The sequence below is a fragment of the Cetorhinus maximus genome, chromosome 8 (genome assembly GCF_964194155.1).
Source record: "Cetorhinus maximus chromosome 8, sCetMax3.hap1.1, whole genome shotgun sequence".
NCBI classification, from domain to species: domain Eukaryota; kingdom Metazoa; phylum Chordata; class Chondrichthyes; order Lamniformes; family Cetorhinidae; genus Cetorhinus; species Cetorhinus maximus.
Window position 1 is genome coordinate 72,828,279 of NC_135886.1, and position 23,480 is coordinate 72,851,758.

The 23,480-nt window shown below is 45.2% G+C and overlaps 1 protein-coding gene across 1 annotated transcript in view; it reads left to right on the plus strand.

Annotated features, from left to right (window-relative positions):
- The first annotated feature begins 652 nt into the window (after positions 1–652).
- mid2 (midline 2) overlaps positions 653–23,480 on the plus strand; it is a 274,644-nt gene continuing 251,816 nt past the window's right edge. Inside the window, exon 1 of the mRNA XM_078547035.1 lies at positions 653–848. The gene's annotated coding sequence lies outside the window, so the exon portion shown is untranslated. The remainder of the gene's footprint in view (positions 849–23,480) is intronic.

Genomic DNA, 23,480 nt, shown 5'->3' on the forward strand with positions numbered 1-23,480 from the left:
CTCTGACAGTACAGCACTCCTTCACCACTTCATTGAAGTGTTAGCTTAGATTATGTGCTCATGTTTCCCTAGAGGGGCTTGAACCCATGACCTTTTTACTCAGAGGTGAGAGTGCCAGCCAGACTAAGTGAAAGAGGAGAACAAGAGAGAAAACTGAAGGGGGAAATGTAAAAAACAAAAATAAAATAACTTCCTTAAATCCTATAAATATAGTGTCCCCCCCCCCCCCCTACAAATATAGTGACTTAGCTCCAGCCAATTGCTTAAGGCAGCAGAATCTCTTTTAAAATTTAGATTGCCAACAGCTCAAGAAATAATTTCCCCCGAGACTGTTAAAATGAATGGTGTATGACCATATATAGAAGCAAGAGAATTCCATTGTTTTTCCACTACGCAGAGTGTTTCCAGACAGTTGGATTAATAGCACAAAGAATGTTGGTGCTTCCTACAGAGCTAGAACTAGGAAAAGGCAATCAGTAGAGGGTGGGAGGATATCCGCGGTCCAGCCAACTGCAGTGAAGCAGCATTTTAATTGATCCCAGCTGCTTGTGAGATGAAAGTCATTCTGGCAGCTTTAGTCACGTGTCCCCCGGGAAGCTGGTCACTGAGCTCTGGGCTGTGTATCTCTGCTCCCGCCTTGCCATTTGCTGATGAGATTGGGGTGGGTGATAGAGTAGAGTAAATGAGCATAGTTTGAAAAGCTCTTGCACAGAGAGACCGAAGCACAGCAAAGGGGCTCTCAGCTTCATTGACGTTGCTGCCAGCTAGGCAGCAGAAGGGAAAGAGATACAGCGAGGGAGAAGTAAACACAGGCTGTTGGCAAGGGACGTGTACACTGACGGATGAAGGTAAGAGCTAAAGAAGTAACGAATGGAGAAATCTCTGCTCCGAACAGTGAGAAATCAAGAGCACAATGGTGTATTTATGATTCAATTGTTGTTGGACTTGTCCAGCTTTGATGAAAACTTTTAAATATTTTGTAAAACACTTTTACAACAGCAAGAAGTTTATTAAAGGCTTATGAGAATGTCACTTCTGCGCTTCCACAGTTTTGAATTCTTGCATGGAAAAAATGTACACCTAAACCTTTTAAGCTGGAGTTTGATACTGAGCCAAAGTTAAGATTTTAGTCTTTGAACGCCAGTGAAAGGGATTTATCAAATAAGCCAGGATGTTTGAAGGATGTGTTGTATTCCTTATTTAAATAGCCAGCCTCAGTTACAGATCTGTATAATGACTGGCTTGCTGCATATTTGTAGCCAGTGAAAAGGTACTCGGGCTACTAACAGCCGGAATTTTATGGCCCGGTCACGGCAGGGACGGGGCTATAAAATGCGATGAGACATTCTAAACTCCATTGACTTCGGCGGGAACGTAAAATCCCATTGACATAAAATTCAGCCCATTGTGTGGACCACAGTGCTGGTAGTAAAAAGTATTCTCATTTTATAGAAAGAAGGGTAATAATTAATTTGAATGAGTTTGAAATATGCAACAGTATTGTTATGTTTTAGAAAATTCCATGTTAATAGGTTCTCTTTTACAATTTGTGTTTTCACTCACTATTCCTTCCATCAGTAAAATCTTCTTTAAAAGATCTTAATGTTCAGTAGGTGAATGTGCATAATCTTGTAGTCCTGAGTCTCACAAGTCAGCAAAGACCCTGCTGTTCTATACAGCTAATTGTTTGGAGCTCGGATGGCAGTAGGGGTTATTATGGTTACCTTATCACCCTCAGCCTGCCGCATCACCCCCACCCCCCAATTCTCTGCAAGCCCCCAACAAACTGGGAAGGTAAAAGTTAGATGGAAAGTGCATGTGTGAGTATGTAATGAAGGAAAGAATTGAGCGTAATTGTGACGCCCCTCATAGTCGAGCAACATGCTGTCACTCTTTATTTAGGCTCATGCATAAAGACTGGCTAATAAGTGAAATACTAGAGAACTGCCGGCACCTGTTATCCCACTGTACTAAGGTCATTAGAAGATAACAAATAGGAGCTAGAGTTGACCACATGGCCCCTCTAGCACGATCTGCCATTCAATATGATCATGACTGATCTTCTGCCTGAACTCCATTTTCCCACCCGCTCCCCATATCCCTTGACTTCCTGAGTGACTAAACATCTGTCTATCTCAGCTTTAAATATTTTCAATGATAGTGCATCCACTGGGATAGAGAATTCCAACGATACACAGGCCTTTGAGTGAAGAAATTCCTCCTCATATCTCAGTCCTAAATGATTGACCCCTTATTGTGAGTCTGTGTCCTCATATTCTAGATTCCCCAGCCAGGGGAAACAGCCTCTGTATCTACCCTGTCAAGCCCTTCTGAATTTTGTATGTTTCAGTGAGATCACCTCTCATTCATCTAAACTCAAGAGATTGCAAGGCCAATTTACTCAGCCTTTCATCATAGGGCAACTCGTTCATCCCAGTAACCAATCTAGTGAGATTCAGGACTTTCAGGAGTGGCGAGGGGAAAATGGAACAAAGAGTTGAAAAAAAGCCACTTCCTCATTGCAGCGTAATGGAATGATGCTGGTGTGAGATTATAAAGTGGGAGATGTAAAACCTCACAGCAGGATTCACTGATTCAGTTCTTCCTTCCCAAAAGTAACAGTATGATTTGTAAGAGAGAATATTTCTCTACCAGTTGCTCCATCTGACAACCTAACCAAGATCACACACAACTCACTTGATGAAGGAGAACAACTTTTGATGTGATTTGAGGCTGGGTCTAGATGGGGGACGTGTTCTCCTGCAGTTACTGCAACTGACCTGCTATCGTTAAATAGAATAGGAGCTGAGGCTTCCTGTAAACCAATGTTTATACCTTAAACCCTGAGAGGCAGATGGGCAGACGGAAATTGTATCATGTTTGAACCCAAAGTAACACAAACTCCTACAAGATAGAATTACAAATGGAAATCAAACATGGTACATTTTACATCCCATTGTATTCAAGCAGGGAGATAGGAAGAGGGTGAGGTAAGGTTGAGTGTTCCTACTCAAGGAGGGGAATGGCATGATTTTTGATAGATTTTTAAGGGCCAGGTGAGGAGAAGGCAGAATCAGACTATTTTATTTGCTATTTATGAGATCTTGGTGCTTGTGACAGGATAATTGAAATGCTGATGGAGCTGGGCATGTAAGTGAGGTGGTTAATTTGGGATAGAAGGTCCAGCCACTGGTGGCTAATTCCAACAGGTGAAATGCTTCTCTGACTTGCAGATATTCAAAGGTGTTTTCTAGTGATGGGTGTGAAGAACAGGCTCAGACCAAAGCTGATGTGGAAGCATGAGTTGGGTAGAGTAAGGCGCATAAGCCCCCATTGTTACCCCAGGGAGTAAATATGGGTGGTGATCTGCCAAGTCCTCCACACTGTAAGGCTTGGCCTATTCCAAATCCTGGCCTCACTTTAATTTCTCCAATGACTCCTGCCTGAAGCCAATGCAGACGATATGGAGCCTAGAGGGCAGGGGTACAGGAATTAACCAAGGAAATGGATCCCAATAAAATAACTGAGGAGAGGGGGTTAGGGAAGCACAGCACACCATCACTGTCAAAGTAGGGGGAGAATCCCAGGACAGAGGAGGCCCAAGGTTTCCTTGAGTGGTCAGGAGGAACAACCTAATGTAATTTTACTTCTGAAGAATTTACCTATGCATTTTCGGTTCTGACCTTTCTTGCAGTCAGCTTTTCTCTAGACATAAAGCAACCAGCAACCTCATTTCATCCTGCCACTCAGGGATTATACAGAAGCAAAAATAGGGCTTTAAATTTCCTCACCACCTTCCACACTTACATAGTTATTATTGCACTAAAAGGATCAATGGAAAGGGCATCTAGTGCATTAAAGCCTAATAAATGGCATGATGTGTTAAATATGTGTTTGCTTGATCTTTTTGCCAGCTTTTACGATCCGTCCATCTAAGTTGCATGGGGCTCATTTGTATAGGACCACTACTCTTATGATGGCACTGGCCTGGGGATCTCCATTTTTTGGTTCTATGGCGCTACCCTCCCATTCTGGTCCCCACACTACACAGGTTAAAATTGGGACTTAAGTATCAACAAAGTTCGCTTGTAGATGCAGGCAGGATAGGTGAATCAGTCCTAAAGTGGGCACGGTCAGTAAAAGGAAGTCAAATACTTATTGTCTAAAACAGTTGGTGCTGCTTGTCTGATTGATTCAGTACACCAGACGGCTCTATATGAGTTTGCCAGCACTGGATCTGTTATCAGTCCTTGCACACATTTATGGCTCAGTTCTTTGACCGGACTAATTCACCTGTCTCGTTTGACTAATGACAGACAAACTTAATCAATTTTATCTGGACCAAACACACCCACATAATGAGATGTTTGATCAATGTGATGAACAATTAGTCCAATCAATTTTTGATTCTTTACTGAGATTTTGCTGGACCATCAAAGAAACCCACATCCTCTCCTTTCCCAGTGGGTTTGTCCCAGCCTTCCCCTTCCTCCCGTTCACTTGAAAAGATCTGAATAAAATTCTCTAGACTAGTTATTAGGTATGGCTTCATATTTGATTGAATTATAAATCCAGAAATCTTCAACTTGCAAAGGAAGGGCACTGTCCAATAATTACAAAACCAAAATACTGCCAAAGCTGGAAATCTGAAATAAAAACCGAAAATGCAGGAAACAATCAGCAGTCGGAGGGTCAGTGCTGAGGGAGCGCCGCATTGTCGGAGGGTCAGTGCTGAGGGAGCGCCGCATTGTTGGAGAGTCAGTGCTGAGGGAGCGCCGCACTATCGGAGGGTCCAACGGCATCTGCGGAAAAACAAACTGTGGGCTGGATTTAACGTTGGTAGTGGGGTTCCCATGACAGGCCCGAAAGCAGTGGGGCAACCCCACATCGGCAGTCAGTGGGGCCTGGGGCCACATATTGTCAGCAGCAGACAATTAAGTGGCTTCCATCTGGGCTGCTGTCTGTACTAAGGAGGCTGCCTGCCCTTGAGAACTGCAGGCAGATTAGAGGGTAAGTGGGGCCTGACGGAGCTGGGGCCAGTCAGATAGGCCCTGATGGGTGGGGTTTGTTGGTGAGGGCAGACAGCGCTATTGCCACAGCGGCAGCCATTAATGCTGGGGTCCTCTCCTTGAACCAAAGAGTGTCTGAATAGGAGGACCTCCCACTCTGGAGTCCACCAGGCTGCTGCCAAGGTTTAATTTGCAGTATTCTCATGTAGTAGAGGAAACCCCCTCCCCTTGCCGCAACTAATAAAATGTCAGTGGGGTTGGGAAGGCCCTTAATTGGCCACTTAATTGGCTCAATTGGCCTCTGGGCAGGATGGCCCTCCACCACCTTTATGGCTACTGGCAAGATGGTATGATGGTGGGAAGACTACAGGCACGCCAGTCCCTGCCTTGCCTCTCCATTTTACAGCCACCTTTCTGACCCCGGCTACAACCTCGCTCTAAATGGCCCAGTAAAATTCCAGCCAGAGTTAAAATTTTATGATGCTGACATATTATCAGAACTGGAAATAGAGATTGAACAGGCATGAAGCAAGTACAGAAGCAGGGAAAGCCGTAAGGGGAGCAAAGAACAAAATGGAAGGTCTGTGATACGGTGGAAGACAGGGGTGATTGAATGTCATAAAAGATAATAGTGTAAGCCAAAAATAGGATGGCAATGGTACAAGTAAAGAAGTAAAAGATGTGTCTTGAGGAAGTGTTCATAGAAAATGCAAAAGCTCCCATCCAAAAACAAACAAAATGAGAGCAGACATTACAGTCTGAAATTGTTGAACTTAATATTGAGTCTGGAAGGCAGTAAAGTGCCTAACGATGAAGGCTTGAACACATTGAGTTTCATTGGAACAGTGTAGGAAGCCAAAGACCAAAGGGCCAGAGTGGGAGTGGAGAAGAGAATTAAAGTGACAGATGACGGGAGATTCAGGGTCATGCTTGTAAACAGAATTGAGGTATTCCACAAAGCAGTCACCCAACCTGCATTTAGTCTTCGCGACATAGAGGACATTGCACCCCGAGCAGCAATAAATAAATAAATCGCTGTTTCCCATGGAAGGGTTTTTTTGGGATTGGCTGGAGAGAGGGGAAGAGGTATAAGGCAGGTGTTGTATCTTCCTCGGTGCGTGGGAAGATGCCTTGAGAAAGGAAGGCAGTGTTGGGAGTGATTGAAGAACAGACCAGCATGTTGTGGAGCGAATGATCCTTCTGAATGTTGAAAGGGCAGGGGAGGGTAAGATGTGTTTGGTGGTATTTGGCATCACAGTGGAGATGGTGAAAATGGCAATGCATATATAATTGATTGTGGAGGCTATTGGGTGGAAGGTAAGGACAAGGGAAGCCCTATTGTGGTTCTGAAGGAGGGGATGGAGTGACAGCAGAAGTCTGGGAAATGGAATGGACACAGTTGTAGGCTTCGTCAACTTTGGCGGTGGGGAGAACCCTTGGTTGAGGAAAAAGGAAGACATATTAGAAGCATTTCTATAGAAGGCTGCATCGTCAGTACAATGCAGCGGAGAGAGAGAAACTGGGAGAACAGAGTCCTTACAGGAACCAGGGTGTGAGAAAGTGCAGTCAAGGTAGCTGTAGGAATAAGTGGGCTTCTAGTCAATTTTGATTGATAGCTTATCCCCAAAAACGGAGACAGGCAAGTAAAGGAAGGGAAGAGTCAGGGATGGACTATGTGAAGGTGAGAGAAGGGTAGAAACTGGAAGCAAAGTTGATTAAATCTTCCAGTTCAGAGAACATGAAACAGCACTGATACAGTAATCATGTACCAGAAAAAAAGATGAGGGAGGGAGCCAGTGTAGAACAGGAACAAAGAATATTCCACATATCCCATAAAAAGGCTGGCATAGAAAGGATCCATTCAGGTTTCCATTGCAACAGCTTTTATTTAAAGGAAATGAATGGAGTTGTAGGAGAAGTTGTTCAATGTGAGAACAAGTTGAGCTAGGCAGAGGATGGTGATTGGGCCTCTATTCAAGGAATAAACAGAGAGCTTCTTGGAGGATGGAGATGTAGGGGGATTGGATGTCCCTGGTGAAAAAGAGATGGTTAAGGCCAGGAAACTAAAAACTGTTAAAGTGGTGGAGGGCATAAGAAGAGGCTCGAATGTAGCTGGGAAGACACTGGACAAGGGGGGAAAAATGGAGTTGAGATAACAGGAAGTCTGCTCAGTGGAGCAGGAACAGGCTGAAACGATGGGTCAACCAGGCCAGTCCTGTTTGTGGATCTTTGGAAAGAGGTAGAAGTGGGCTGTTTGGGATTGGTGGCCTTTGAGGTTGGAGATTGTGGAGGGAAGATCTTCAGAGAAGATATTAGTTATGGTCCAAGAAAAAAATGGCTTGATGGTTAATGGTGGGGTCATAGTGTAGGGGAGACAAGAGGAGGTGTTGGACAGTTGAAACTCAATGTTGTTCTGTTGTTCTGCTCTATTGTTCAACAAAATTATTCAGCTGGTAAGTAAACTGTTTGCAGTGGTTCTGAGCCAACAGATCAGGATGATCCCTAGTTTCAACATTTATCTATGTCAAATTACTTGACTGCAATTCAGGTAACTGTTGGGGCAGTACAACTGGCCTCAACATTGATTGAGTTGTGTATGGGGAATAATAAACATTCCTGCTCCTAATTATCAGCCAATGAGCCCAGCTATAAAATGCTTGCATGTGGCAGTCTGAAGATAGGATGGGGCACACTGTTATGACACCCATGACTGAATGTTATGCTCACACTCACTCAGCAGGACTTTTATACCAGCCACCAAAAAAGTCACTAGGGAACGAAGGGATGTACCCTGATCATGAAAGGAGGCCCATAAGTGTGTCCCCCACTTTCCCACCTGAGGCCTGAGCAGGCTAAACTGCTGGGTCTCCCTCCATGCCCCTGGCCCTAACTTCCTTCCACTGGCCTCAAAATTGTGTTTGGACAGGAAGCGTCCCTTAAGTGGCCATTAATTAACTTCTAAAACGCATTTGATTGAGTGCTGCACATCAGACTCATGAGAAAAGTCATAGTTCATGGCATAAAAGGGGCAGAAGCAATATGAATACAAAATCAGTTGAATGACAGGAAATAGAAAGTAGTAATTAATGGATGTTTTCCAAGCTGGAAGGTGGTTTGTAAAGGAGCTCCCCAGGGGTCTGTGTTGGAACCCATGCTTTTCCTGATATATATTAATGACCTAGATCTTGGTGTACAGGGCACAGTTTCAAATTTTGCAGATGGTAAGAAACCTGCAAGCATTGTGAATTGGGAGGAGGATAGTGAAGAACGTCAAAGGAATGCATTAGGGTTAGGGTGGCAGATGAAGTTGCATGTAGAGAAATGTGAAGTGATTAATTTTGGTAGGAAGAGTATGGAGAGACAGTATAAAATAAAGGATACAACTCTAAAGGGGGTACAAGAGCAGAGGGGCCTGGGTATATTTGTATATAAATCATTGAAGGTGGCAGGACAGGTTGAGAAAATGGTTAATAAAGCATACAGTATCGTGGGCTTTATTAATAGGGACGTAGAGTACAAGGGCAAGGAGGTTATGTTGAAATTGTGTAAGACACTAATTCAACCTCAGCTAGAATATTGTATCCAGTTCTGGGCCCCACATTTCAGGAAAGATGTGAAGGTATTAGAGAGCAGCAGCTGTTCAGGTCAGGCGTGCGCCCGCCCGACGAGCACAATATTCTGGCCTATGATTTCCTTTTTATAAAACTATGTTGATTCTGTCTAATCAAATTCTGATTTTCTAAGTGCCCTGTTACCACTTCCTTGATTCCAGTGTTGATTCCTGCATTTTCCCAATGACTGATTTCAGGCTAATTGACATGCAGTTCCCTCTTTTCTCTCTCCCTCTTTTCTTGAATAGCAGTGTTACATTTGCTTCCTTCTTGTCCACTAGGACAGTTTCAGAATCTAGGGAGTTTTGGAAGATCACAACAAATGCATCCACTATTTCTGCAGCCACCTCTTTTCGAACCCTAGGATGTAAGCGATTAACCCCAGGGATTTGTTGTCTTTCAGCCCATTAATTTTTCCAATGCTATTTTTTAACTGATATTAATTACTTTAAGTTCATCACTCTCATTAGCCCCTTGGTTTCCCACTATTTCTCAAATGCTTTTGTGTCTCCTACTGTGAAGACAAATATAAAATGTTCGTTAATGTCTTTGTTCCCTTTTCTTGTTCCCCATAATAATTTCTGCTGGCCCAGCCTCTATTGGACCCATGATTAACTTTGCCACTCATTTTCTTTTCATTTCTTTGTAAAGCTCTTACAATCTGTTTTCATATTTCTGGCTCGTTGTTCGCATTCTATTTTCTCCCTCCTTAACAATTTTTTGATTCTCCTTTATTGGTATTTGCAATTTCCTCAATCCTCAGGCTTACTACTTTCGTTGGTGATGTTATAAGCCATTTCTTTTAATCAAATACTATCTTTAACCTCAACAGACCAGACAGCATCTGTGGAGAGAGAAACAGAGTTGGGCTGCACCTTTTCATTAGGTCTGTTGAAAGGTTAGGGAACCATTTTAGGGATGTCCTTAAAGCATCCCTGAACAGGTCATACAATACATCCCTTATAAATATAAAAGCAAAAAACTGTGGGTGCTGGAAATCCAAAACAAAAACAGGAACAGAAATATCTGGAAAAACTCAGCAGGTCTGGCAGCATTGGCGGAGGAGAGCACAGTTGACGTTTCGAGTCCTCATGACCCTTCAACAGAACTAAGTAAAAATAGGAAAGGGGTGAAATATAAGCTGGTTAATAGGGGGCGGTTGTTGGGACAAGCAGCCAGTAATAGGTAGAGATAACCAAAAGCTGTCACAGACAAAGGAACAAAGAGGTGTTGAAGGTGGTGATATTATCTAAAGGAATGTGCTAATTAAGAGTAGAAGACAGGACAGATAAGGTACAGATAGCTCTAGTGGGGGTGGGGGAATACTAAAAGGTAGAAATAAACAATGGTGGAAATACATTTAAAAATAATGGAAATAGGTGGGAAAAGAAAAACCTATATAAATTATTGGAAAAAACAAAAAGGAGGGGGAAGAAATGGGAGCGGGGTGGGGATGGAGGAGGAAGTTCAAGATCTAAAATTGTTGAACTTAATATTCAGTCCGGAAGGCTGTAAAGTGCCTAGTCGGAAGATGAGGTGCTGTTCCTCCAGTTTGCGTTGAGCTTCACTGGAACAATGCAGCAAGCCAAGGACAGACATGTGGGTAAGAGAGGAGCATGGAGTGTTGAATTGGCAAGCGACAGGGAGGTCTGGGTAATGCTTGCGGACAGACCGAAGGTGTTCTGCAAAGCGGTCACCCAGCCTGCATTTGGTCTCTCCAATGTAGAGGAAACCGCATTGGGAGCAACGAATGCAGTAGACTAAGTTGAGGGAAGTGCAAGTGAAAAGCTGCTTCACTTGAAAGGAGTGTTTGGGATGGTCTGGCGGCTCTCCGCTTCTTCCTCGAACAGAGGCCCGAACAATCCCCATCCTCCACTACTCTCCTCCATCTGGCTGAACTTGTTCTCACACTGAACGATTTCTCCTTTAACTCCTCTCACTTCCGCCAAATAAAAGGTGTGGCTATGGGTACCTGCATGGGCCCTAGCTATGCCTGTCTCTTTATGGGGTATGTGGAACATTCCTTGTTCCAGTCCTACTCCGGCCCCCTCCCACAACTCTTTCTCCGGTACATCGATGATTACTTCGGTGCTGCTTCATGCTCTCGTCGGGACCTGGAAAAATTTATTAACTTTGCTTCCAATCTCCACCCCTCCATCATTTTCACATGGTCCATCTCTGACACTTTCCTTCCCTTCCTTGACCTCTCTGTCTCAATTTCTGGTGATAGACTGTCCACCAATATCCATTACAAGCCTACCGACTCCCACAGCTACCTCGACTACAGCTCCTCACACCCCGCTTCCTGTAAGGACTCCATCCCATTCTCTCAGTTCCTTCGCCTCCGTCGCATCTGTTCTGATGATACCACTTTCAAAAACAGTTCCTCTGACATGTCCTCCTTCTCCCTTAACCGAGGTTTTCCACCAACAGTGGTTGACAGGGCCCTCAACCGTGTCCGGCCCATCTCCCGCTCATCCGCCCTCACGCCTTCTCCTCCCTCCCAGAAACATGATAGGGTCCCCCTTGTCCTCACTTATCACCCCACCAGTCTCCGAATTCAAAGGATCATCCTCCGCCATTTCTGCCAACTCCAGCATGATGCCACCATCAAACACATCTTCCCTTCATCCCCCCTGGTGGAATTCCATAGGGATCATTCCCTCCGTGATACCCTGGTCCACTCCTCCATCACCTCCTACTCCTCAATCCCCTCCCACAGCACCTACCCATGCGACCGCAGAAGATGCAACACCTGCCCCTTCACTTCCTCTCTCCTCACCGTCAAAGGGCCCAAACACTCCTTTCAAGTGAAGCAGCATTTCACTTGCACTTCCCTCAACTTAGTCTACTGCATTCATTGCTCCTAATGCGGTTTCCTCTACATTGGAGAGACCAAACGCAGATTGGGTGACCAATTTGCAGAACACCTTCGGTCTGTCCGCAAGCATTACCCAGACCTCCCTGTCGCTTGCTATTTCAACACTCCACCCTGCTCTCTTGCCCACATGTCTGTCCTTGGCTTGCTGCATTGTTCCAGTGAACCTCAACCCAAACTGGAGGAACAGCACCTCATCTTCCGACTAGGCACTTTACAGCCTTCCGGACTGAATATTGAGTTCAACAATTTTAGATCTTGAACTCCCTCCTCCATCCCTACCCCCCTTCCCGTTTCTTCCCCCTCCTTTTTGTTTTTTTCCAATAATTTATATAGATTTTTCTTTTCCCACCTATTTCCATTATTTTTAAATATATTTCCACCATTGTTTATTTCTACCTTTTAGTATTCCCCCACCCCCACTAGAGCTATCTGTACCTTATCTGTCCTGTCTTCTACTCTTAATTAGCACATTCCTTTAGATAATATCACCACCTTCAACACCTCTTTGTTCCTTTGTCTGTGACAGCTTTTGGTTATCTCCACCTATTACTGGCTGCTTGTCCCAACAAACCCCCCCTCCCCCCTTCAACCAGCTTATATTTCACCCCTTTCCTATTTTTACTTAGTTCTGTTGAAGGGCCATGAGGACTCGAAACGTCAACTGTGCTCTCCTCCGCCGATGCTGCCAGACCTGCTGAGTTTTTCCAGGTCATACATCCCCCCTGACTCGTGGGAGGCCCCGGCTTGTGACCAACAAAAATGGAGTAACTTCATTCGGGAAGGCACCAAACACATCAAGAGAATTCATCAGGAACGCACAGGCGAAGTCAAGGCATTGGAGGTGGTGCACAAACTTCAAAAACTCAACTAACCAACCCATTAAGCACCACATGTCCCGCATGTGGCAGAGTCTGCAGATTGTGTACTGGGCTTATCCGCCATCTCAAAAGCCATCGAACAGTGGAAGCAAGTCATCCTCAATCCCAAGGGACTGCCTAAGAAGGAATGTTGAAAAGTCACAAACCTATTAACGCTGTTTCTCACTCCACAGATGCTGCCTAGTCTGCTGAATATTTGCAGCACTTTTTGTTTTTATTTCAGATTTCCGGCATCTGCAATATTTTGCTTTTGTACTATTCTTAATTGCTTTAATTTCTCTAGGTAATGTAGATTTGTTGAGATTTAAGAAATATTTTGTAAATATTCCACATTGCTTATTTAGTGTCATAACTTTTAATCTAATTTCCCAACCTACTTTAGCTAACTCACCTTTCATGCCAATGTAATTGGCTTTATTTAAGTTCAACACTCTAGTTTCAGACATACGTATGTCACTCTCAAAATCAGTGTAACTTTATCACCCCCAGAGGATTCCTTACTCTGAGATTACTAATTAAACTCGGTCTCCTTACACAAAACAAGATTTAAAATAGCATTTTCCCTGGTTGGTTCTACAATGTATTGTTCTAGGAAACTATTTCGAACACTTTCCATTAAATTATCCTCCAAAGTATTTTTGCCAGTTTGATTTGTTCAGTCTTTATGAAGATTAAAGTCCCTTATGATTATTGCATTTCCCTTGTTACAAGCTCCTCTTATTTCTTGGTTAATGCTCAGTCCAACAATATAGCTACTATTAGGGGGGCTGCAACTATTTGCACCCAATGTTTTCAGACAATTGTTCTTTCTTATCTCCATCCATACTGAATCTACTTCCTGCTCCTTTGAGTAAAGATCCTTCCAGCCATTGGTGCTGTGTTCTTTGCTGCTTAATGCTTGATAACTATTCAAAGTACTGAAAGATTATTTGATGGGACATGAAGACTATGATATTGAATATGTAGTTTACACATCCATTTAATACAAGGTAGTGGCGAACACTCCTATCTGCTAAGGGCACTTAATATTTTGAGGACTTGTATATAAGTCCTATGGTTGTATCTTTTGGCAGTTATTTACTCCTGCTATGTATTTTGTGCTGCTTCCCAGAAAAAAAACAGTAAAAACTGGAAAATAAGAATACTGGTCTGAACTGGTCTTGTATACTTTAAAATGGAACACCAGTAAAAACTGGGAAATAAGAGTACTGGTCCGAACGTTTTTTTCCTGTTCTACATGGATAAGGAAGGAAACTGTCAGTTCCAGGCAGGTGCCCTGGCTGCCTGTTCAGATAAGTATTTAAGACAACAAGATCTAGGCGGGGCATCAGCAGATAAGTCAATTGATTGAGTTTAACTTTCTACTGTCCCAGTTTCTGCTGGCTGAGTAGGGCTTAATTCAACATTTAGGATCAAAAGAATAGAAAATTCCCTGTTCTCCAATAATGAAAATGCTCAGTTTGACTGCAGTACAAAGTATTGATGCTGTAAATTTGCAGATCTTTATGGGTGACCACAAAAAACTGCAATAGATCTTAGGCCTGAGAATATATAGGATGCACCCAGCGGTGACCCCTGGCACTGACACTGCAGGGTCAGAGGGAGGTCACTATACTTACAAAATCCAGGCTGGTGCTTGCACTACTAAGGGTACATAGCAAGTGCCTGTCAGGGGGAACACTAAACGTTCTAGCATCAGACAACTCTGGGAGAAGATGCAGGGACCACCACCTCCAACCTGCCCTTCCCAGAAAAAAGTCTTAAGTGCACCATCAGATTCAAATAAAATTACAATAGCAAAATTTCAGTCTTTAGGCACCTTGGCCATACACCAGTTCTGGATCTCCAAATTGGTCTATACGTTGAATGGTACACCTCCTCTCACTCAGCATACCACCACCTTACTGTTTTGCCAGGCTCGGATGTAGGAAATCTTAACTTCAAGACCCCTCCCGAGGTAAAATTGCCTTTGACATCAGTGGCTATCTTTGGAGTGGGTGGAGGCTCCAGCTCTTAAAAGTTCCTGTGGAAACTTGCAGGAAAAGCCTGGACCTGCATATAAGGGTCCAGGATTACTTTTCAACCCCTTCACCTGTCAGACATATGGTGGAAGTGCGCCATAAGATCCACTCTTTTTGGCCCCAGTGTTTTGAACTGTGTGAAGGGGCTTAATGAAGGGAATAGAAGGCTTTGAAGGCATGATAAAGGAGAAAAGGTCTAAGAGGGCACTTGATGCTCAAAATGAAAGCATATTTAATCTCCCAACACTAACACCCTTCCACCCCTAGATGAAGGTTGTCCGGTGTGGTGCAGTCATCCACTTTTGAGACTGGACTATCTATGAATGCTGACTCCATCTAATTTGTAAACTGTCTTCTTATGATTGATTTATCTGAATTCTTATTATTACTATTCCATATCTGTCAGTATAGTAAACTGCCCTGCAAATTGAAATAAACATGAACTAAGGTCAGCATGAAAATTGACAGATCATGATAGACTATTGATTATTGCACAGGTCATGTTAATCAGTGTGAAATCCACTTTCACCCAATTGGCACATATGTTTCAAAGAAGAATTCATTTATTGAGAAGAAAATTTCCACCAATTAACCATGTCTCTCTCAAACGCCTTGTTCAATCAATGATCAGTTCTGCTATTGACAATCAGCAGTGAGGTGGCTAGCCTAGATGTTCCAAATGGGGTGGATCTAGAGATCAGCACCACTCTCATAATCTCGGGTGCTACTGGAGTGAAAATAATCCTCTGAATAGAAGATTTATAGCTGCTCACCTGGAAATTTGTAATAGCCTGTAATTTGAACCAACTTTCATTGTTAGGGAACACTGCCATACACTTTTGGCTCTCGACAAGACTCCCACCATTGGAGAGAGAGCCCATTGCTGCAAGGAAGCAAAATCTTATCTCTTAATTAGCAGAATGAGATAGGCACCCCATCAGATAGATTTAAGAAGTAGAAAAGTTTGCACTTTCTGTGCTGGGTTTAGTTCTGTGCTTGTGTCATTGGCTCCCAATATGTAGGTCTTGTGCAGCTGGTAACAACCCCAAAGTAAACTTTCAGGATCCATTAAGACTGATGAGCAGGAGAACCTGTTTTTTTATCAGGTCTTCCCTTTCAACCAGTCTAAGTGAAACCAGGAAATTTACATTGAGCTAGAATGAGCCCTGCCATGGCAATAATGCTAAACAATACAAAAGAAGATTAAGGCTCCAATATGCCCTACCCCTGCCAAGTACAGGTCGAGCACCACACAACTGCACCAAGTGACATGGCCTGAACACACCTAATTTTGTAGGCTAATGTAATTTACATGGTCCCGATTTGTCCTTGGAACAAGCTATCCCCTAAATGAGGCCTGCCCCCAGAATTTGGGTCTGGCAAAGCCTGGGAGGCCTACAGCAGTAATGGCCCTGGACTACATGACCTTTGGATTGCAGTCTAAAAACAACCGTCAAAAACCTCACTTCTGAAGATTTGTTGGTTTGTGTGGGAGGAAAAAATAGCCACTTACCTTTTTTAGATTTTGCCTTGCTGCTCAGACACGTCCCCCACAATCTGAAAAACCCCAATTAAAGTCACAAAAAACATCTTCTACAACTGTGGCCATGGTGTTCTTCCTCCTCGTCCTTCCCTAACACACTGCAGCCTTTGACACAGTCCATGCTCCTCCAAAACCTTTCATCCACTGTCCAGCTCAGCAGAAATGTTCTTGCTTGATTCCATTCTTAGCTATTCACCTGTAGCCAGAACAATTCTAACAATGGTTTCTCTTCTCATTCATGCACTATTATCCCCGGAACCCAGCCAAGGATCTATTCTTGGCCTTTTCTTCCTCCTCATCTACTTGCTACCCTTGGCAACATCATCCAAATACATTGTGGGGAGGTAATTTTAATCTTGACCACCTTACAGGAAAGGGCCAGACACCCAGATATACACTGCATCTGATTTTACTTCCCACACTTGGTGGAGTAGAGACACCAAATAGGCCTCTCCAGCTGACCTTTCTCGACAATTAGGAATGGGGACTTGGGTTAATATTCCCTGCATAGCCCAAGGGCACCAAAACATCCACCCCATCTCAGCTAATTCAACAAAGACTAAAGATCAAACTGTAAATCCTATTGGTTTGTATAGCTCAACTGCCCAGTGCATTTACCAGCTGAGTCAATTGAGAATGATTTTTTCTAATAATCTTGAATTATGTCTGAAGCAATGTCGAAACTTAAAAAACAAGCTACTGTTTTCTTCTTTGAAATCCATATTGCTAATGCATCAGCTGATCCAGGAGCCTTCCAGAGATGCCCAATCCATCACTGTATTAAGCTTAAGGGTCTTTACCTGTACATAGAATCGATTTAAAGCAGAATATCTTACAGAAAGAGAAAAGGGAATCTAACAGAAGCAGCCATGTAGAAAGATCAATTATTCTGGCTGTTATATCTATAGATCTAAGAACACAGGCACCCTATTAGTAACACTTCGCTTACTGGATCAGCAAAGTTTATCTTCCTAGAAGCATTTACCATAAATTTATATGAATAATGTGCAACATTGTTATCATCCAGATCTGCCCATTAATCACCATTTCCATTGTTTCTGGAACTTTTTGTATTCAAAATTACAGCAGTCAGACAGCAAACTGGTTGTAAGTTAAGAAATTCACAAGCTTTGTCTTTGCCAGATCACTTGAGTTAACTGTTTCATATTAGAAAATATTTGCAAAACCCAATTAAATGTGAACATATTTTAACAGAGACAGGGAAAAATGTGGGTTATATGCAACTGTGTACTAAGTATGATGTAAATTTGAGGAAGACTGGTCCCCATCTTTGGGGGAGATGATGACATAGTGGTGATGTCAGTGGACTAGTAATCCAAAGACCCAGGCTCATGTTCTGGGGACATGGGTTCAAATCCTACCATGGCAGCTGGTGAAATTTAAATCCAATTGATAAATCTGGAATTATAAAGCTAGTCTCAGAAATGAGTTTCAGTGAACCATAAAACTATCATCGATTGTGGTAAAAACCCATCTGGTTCACTAATGCCCTTAGCTGCTTGGGCTTACATGTGACTCTTGATCCACAGCAATGCCCTCTGAAAAGCCCTAGCAAACTGCTCAGTTCAAGAGGGATGGGGGCAACAAACGCTAGTCTTACCTGTGACGCCCACATCCAATGAAAGAATAAGGAAAAAAAGGCAATGCAGATTGCAGAATTGGGCATGGAGGTCATTGGTCATGGAATCACTGCCAACTGTACAGGCTGTGAATTAGGCATGCTTATGCCCATGACCACATGTCCCACGAGTATGCCCATGAGTGTTTTCTCGTAATACGTATCCTTGTCTATGACAGGATAGGCTGTGTCAGCACCAAATGATCCACTGATCTTCCACTGAAGTTACAGTTGCAGATTAGGGAAAACCCCTGTGGAACTTTTTCTTGACTGTGCTAAAACAGCTCTGTCCTGACTCTAGGGGCAGAATTTTTTGCCCTGCGGGCGGGGACGCGCCCATCCGATTGGGAGTTAAATAACTCGTGTGATATTTAACTCGGCAGATGCGTGTGGGTGCCAGAGCAGCGCCCGCCATAATTAAGCAGCCACTTAAGGCCCTTAACAGTCCATTGACTGTGATTTTTCCTAGCCCGGGCAATTTTCTGCTCGTTGCACGGGCAAAACAGGCAGACCGCCAGCCGACATTTTCACAAACCTCATCCAAGGGTGAGATAAAAAGCATTGTCAGTGTGAGTGGTGAGGAGTTTTGGAGATAGTTTGCAACTGGTTGTTTATTGGTACTTGACGGCTTCATTCTTCGCATTTCCAGGCTTCATTTCAGGGCTCATTGCTGTCTGCCAGGCCCCCGGAGGATTCAGACCGTGTGGACCCTTCCAGGTATCAGACAGCCTTCCCTTACCCTGGTAATGGGTAATGGGGATGGTGGTGTCTACTGGAGGCACCTCCTCTGAGGAGGAAGAGAGGGGCAGAAGGGTGAGGAAGCCAGGTGTCCCAATGCAGCTTCCAGGGGAGGGACTTGTGGGAGGAGAGGCGCTGGCACAAGGGGCGGAGGGCTAGTAGGAAGTCCAAGGTGGAAAGGGCTGCAGAAGACATCCCTATCCTGCTGCCAAGGTTTACAGGCGGTGATGCAGCTACCTCAATATGTCTGAGGTGTGCAATGTGCAATGACAAAGGAGACACAGTCTCTCAAGGGAGACCATGACCTCCGTTTGTCAGATGATTGGGCCTGAGATCAGCTCCGACTGTGTGGGTGGACACCCCATGCCAGTGGATCTGAAGGTCACAGTGGCCCTCAACTTCTATACCTCCGGCTCTTCCCAGTGGGGGATCTTTGTGGAGTCTCCCAATCAGCTGTCCACAGTTGCGTCAAGCTGGTGACAGAAGCTCTGTTGAGGCGGGTACTGATCTTTATTCTTTACTGTGTGGAGGAGGCCAGCCAGGCTGAGCGAGCCAGAGGCTTTGCAGCAATTTCTGGGTTCCCCCATGTCCAGGGTGTCATCGACTGCACACATGTGGCCATCAAGGTGCCAGCGGGTCAGCCGGGTGCCTTTGTCAACAGAAAGGGATTCCACTCCAAGAACGTGCAGATAGTGTGTGATCACAGGATGCAGATTCTACAAGCCTGTGCAAGGTACCCTGGCAGCTCCCATGTTGCTTCCATTCTGAGGGACTTCAGTTCTCCAGCCTGACTGGATGGATGGCTGTTGGGTGACAAGGGCTATCCATTGAAGAAGTGGCTCAAGACACCTCTCTGCCACCCAAGAACAGTGGCAGAGAAGCTTTACAATATCCGTCATGCCTCCACAAGGGCGGTGGTAGAGAGGACTGTAGGTCTTTTCGAGATGCGCTTCCGATGCCTGAACCGTTCAGGGGGAGCACTACAATAGCCCTAGAGTGGGTGTCATTGATAGTGGTTGCATGCTGCACTCTCCACAAACTGGCACTGGCAAGGGGGCACCCACTGGATGAATCCAATAGTGAGTCCAAAGAGGAGCACAGTGAGGAGAACGCTGAGGATGTGGAACCAGGCCTCGGTAACCTGCAGGGAGTCAGGGACACCAGGGATGCCTTGATACAATGCTCCTTCAGCTAGGCTGCCAAAGATCAGCTTCAAACGAATGTCAAAGCCGCCGCCTCCATCCCAGATGTCTGAGAGGCCCCTGTCATTTTAACACAAAGAACACTCAGTGCCTGTACAATAAAGTTCAGAGCCACTTCAGTCCAGCATTACATACTGGCATTCCCCATACCAACAAAATAAAAATGTGAAGCATACTCAGGCCATGATAACAAAAACGCAATTTATGTCATTCTGACAGTTCAATAATCTTAACAGAAATGTTTCTGGTATTCAACATCAGACCAGTAAAGTAAACAAAAATGAACATAAAATCATCCATGACCTGTCCTTCTTGTGCTCATGGTGCCTTTAACTTACATTTACGAGTGCTTCTCCCCTCAAGCTGGCATCAGCATAGGAGACAGCCTGCTGATTCTGCTGTCTTGTTGGCCTCTATGACCTTGGCAATCATCCTCTGGCCAGTGGAGTCTGAACAGGCCCCACCTGGGAGGGAGCGGCCAGTACCATGGCTGGTCCAGTCACCACAGCCTCATCAGATGCCACAGTCACTGGCGGAGGAGTGGCACTAGCTGGGATACTGGTTGCCTCATCCATCTCCCACACTGCCACTGACCACCTGACGTCAGTACTTGTGTGAGGGCTTGCAGATCCAAGCACAACCCCAGGAACCCCTCATTCTGTCCTTGGAGCTGCCTCTCCAAGACAGTCCCTACTCTCTCAATGGAGGAGGCAGTGCACTCGGCCATGATGGTCAACACAGTGCTCACGCTCCGCATGGACTCTTCCATCACGGAGACGATGGCATGCAGACCCTCATGGATTTCCGCCAGATCCTCCCACACATCCCACTGGACATCCAGTATCTGCTGCCAAATGGACAACTCCAGAGGCTCATCATCAGCCTTCGACTGAGCATTGTCCTGGTCCCCAGCAGCCCTCCAACTGCCGGTGCCCTGGGCACTCTCTGCCTCCGCCTGCACCTCAAGCGATTGTGAAGTGCCCTCACCAATGTGCACCGAGATACTATCCACCACTGTAATGCCCACCGAGATGCTGGTATATGCGCTGGTGCCTGCTTCGGAGAGCAGGTGTGACACAGGCGCAAATGACACTTGGTGGTCCTCCAGTGTCAGGGATGGCCCTTTGGGGTCCAGAGATCGAATGCCAGTTGGACAACCTAAAAGGGATAAGAAGGACATGTTATTAGTTTAAGTCATCACACTGTTACTGTGCATGCCAGGCACCCTGGTGAGGCAGTGGAGACCTGCATCACAGTGCCATCATCTTCCAGTGATCAATGGGGACTCCAGGTTCGAGGCTCACATCAATGAAGAGAATACACTTGAATGGTTGCACAAGCTGAAACTCTCACCTCTGTGCACTGCACTCTTGCCTTCGTCTGGCACCTCCGCCTCTCCACGCCCGGTTGCACATGGGGTGTGTCGGCTCTCAAGCTCCAGGATGTCTTGCTCCTACCTCAAGAGAATTAGGAGGCTAACCTTTCTATATTCTTGTGGACTGTCTTCTCCTGAAACAAAAGAGGAGCATTGATTAGTCCTCTCTCTACCTGCAGCACCATTGCAGCCTGGCCAACCCCAGCTGAGGAGCACCTGGCAGGGCACATCCAAGTCGTGGCCCTCAAGCTGCAAGGCACTCAGTCCAAGCAGCCTTGGCCAGCTCCAGCGTGACTGACAGTTGGCACTCAGGCTCTAGCACCCCCTCAGGTCCATGGGGGGTGCAGGGAATGGCCAGACCATTCTGCATTCTGTGCACTGACCCATGCCAACATGGTACTCACCCTTCCTGAGTGCAGCAGGTCATTGAAGCCCTTCCGGCACTGCACCCAGGAGCGCTGCACCATGTTAATATAAAAGCAAAATATTGCGGATGCTGGAAATCTAGAACAAAAACAAAAATAACTGGAAAAACTCAGCAGGCCTGACAGCATGTGGAGAGGGATACAGTTGACGTTTCAAGTCTGTATGACCCTTCATCAGAACTAAGACATATAGCAATGAGATGAAATATAAGCTGGTAGAAGGGTGTGGGACAGGAGAGCTCAATAGAGGGCCAGTGATAGGTGGAGGCCAAGAAGAGACTGCCAAAGATGTCATAGACAAAAGGACAAAGGGGTGTTGACGGTGGTGATATTATCTAAAGGATGTGCTAATGGAGACATTAAGGGAAGGAAGCTAGTGGCAGATGGCCCTAGTGGGGGTGGGGTGGGGGGAAGGGATTGAAATGGGCTAAAAGGTGGAGATGAAACAACTTTGTTACAACTATATTTTTTTCTTTTCCCTCCTATTTTTAAATTTATTTCAATCCATTGTTTTATCTCCACCTTTTAGCCCATTTCAATCCCTTCCCCCACCCCACCCCCACTGGGGCCATCTGCCACTAGCTTGTCCTGCTTTCTACCCTTAATGTCCCCATTAGCACATCCTTTAGATAATATCACCACCGTCAACACCCTTTTGTCTATGGCATCTTTGGCAGTCTCTTCTTGGCCTCCACCTATCACAGGCCCCCTATCGAGCTCTCCTGTCCCACCCACTTCTACCAGCTTATATTTCATTTAATTTCTATATGTCTTAGTTCTGATGAAGGATCATATGGACTCGAAATGTCAACTGTATCCCTCTCTGCAGATGCTGTCAGACCTGCTGAGTTTTTCCAGGTATTTTTGTTTTTGCGCTGCACCATGTCATGGCTGCTGACCAGCACTGCCACCTCCTCCCGTGCCCTCTTGGTGAGGTGTGGTGGACTTCTCCTCCCTTTCATTGGACAAGAATGTCTCTCCTGGCAGCCACCCCCTCCAGGAGGACAACAAGGCACTCATCAGAGAAGCGGTGGCTGAGTGCCCTCCCGACCTGCCGTTTCCAGCTGCACATGGGCCCATAGTGCCAGCTCAGGGAACGTCTTCCGTGGCAGCCTTCCAGGAGCTGCCTGGGCCGTTTTTAAACCGGCCGCCGGGCCACCTTTGGACACGGCAGATGACAGACCCCCGCACCCGCACACTGTTTGCCGACCAGTGAGGAGCCGTGTTTCACACTGGCTGGGTCTTAATTGGCCCACCAGTGTGAAATCGTGGTCGGGGCCCGAACACGGGTGGCAGGCTGTTTCGTGGCCGCTCCCGGTCCTGCCCACCGCACCTTTCCTTCAGCAAGTAAACAAGACTGCCGCCATACATCTTACTAAGTTATGGCAGTGAAACTTTGAGGAAATTCCCAGCCCAACTGTGTCTTTCGCAAGACTGACTCTCCTGATACTAACTGTGTTAAAAAGGACTGACTGTCCTGACACTAACTGTCTTTCACAGGACTGACTATCCTGACACTAAGTGTGTGTAAAAAGGACTGACTGTCCTGACACTAACTCTTTCACAGGGCTGACTGTCCTGACACTAACTGTGTGTAAAAAGGACTGACTGTCCTGACACTAACTGTCTTTCATAGGACTGACTGTCCTGACACTAACTGTCTTTCACAGGGCTGACTGTCCTGACACTAACTGTGTGTAAAAAGGACTGACTGTCCTGACACTAACTGTGTGTAAAAAGGACTGACTGTCCTGACACTAACTGTGTGTAAAAAGGACTGACTGTCCTGACACTGTGTGTAAAAAGGATTGATTGTCCTGACACTAACTGTGTGTAAAAATGACTGACTGTCCTGACACTGTGTGTAAAAAGGATTGACTGTCCTGACACTGTGTGTAAAAAGGATTGACTGTCCTGACACTAACTGTCTTTCACAGGACTGACTGTCCTGACGCTAACTCTGTGTAAAAAGGACTGACTGTCCTGACACTAACCCTGTGTAAGCAGGACTGACTTCCAACATTGACGGCAACTCCTGGGGGTGGGGTTGTAAAATTGGGCTGGGACACATTTTTGCTATACTCCTGCTGATTTTCCTACTCATTAATTTGTTATTAGTAACTTTCAACATTCCTGTCTAGGTGTATATTGAAATGAT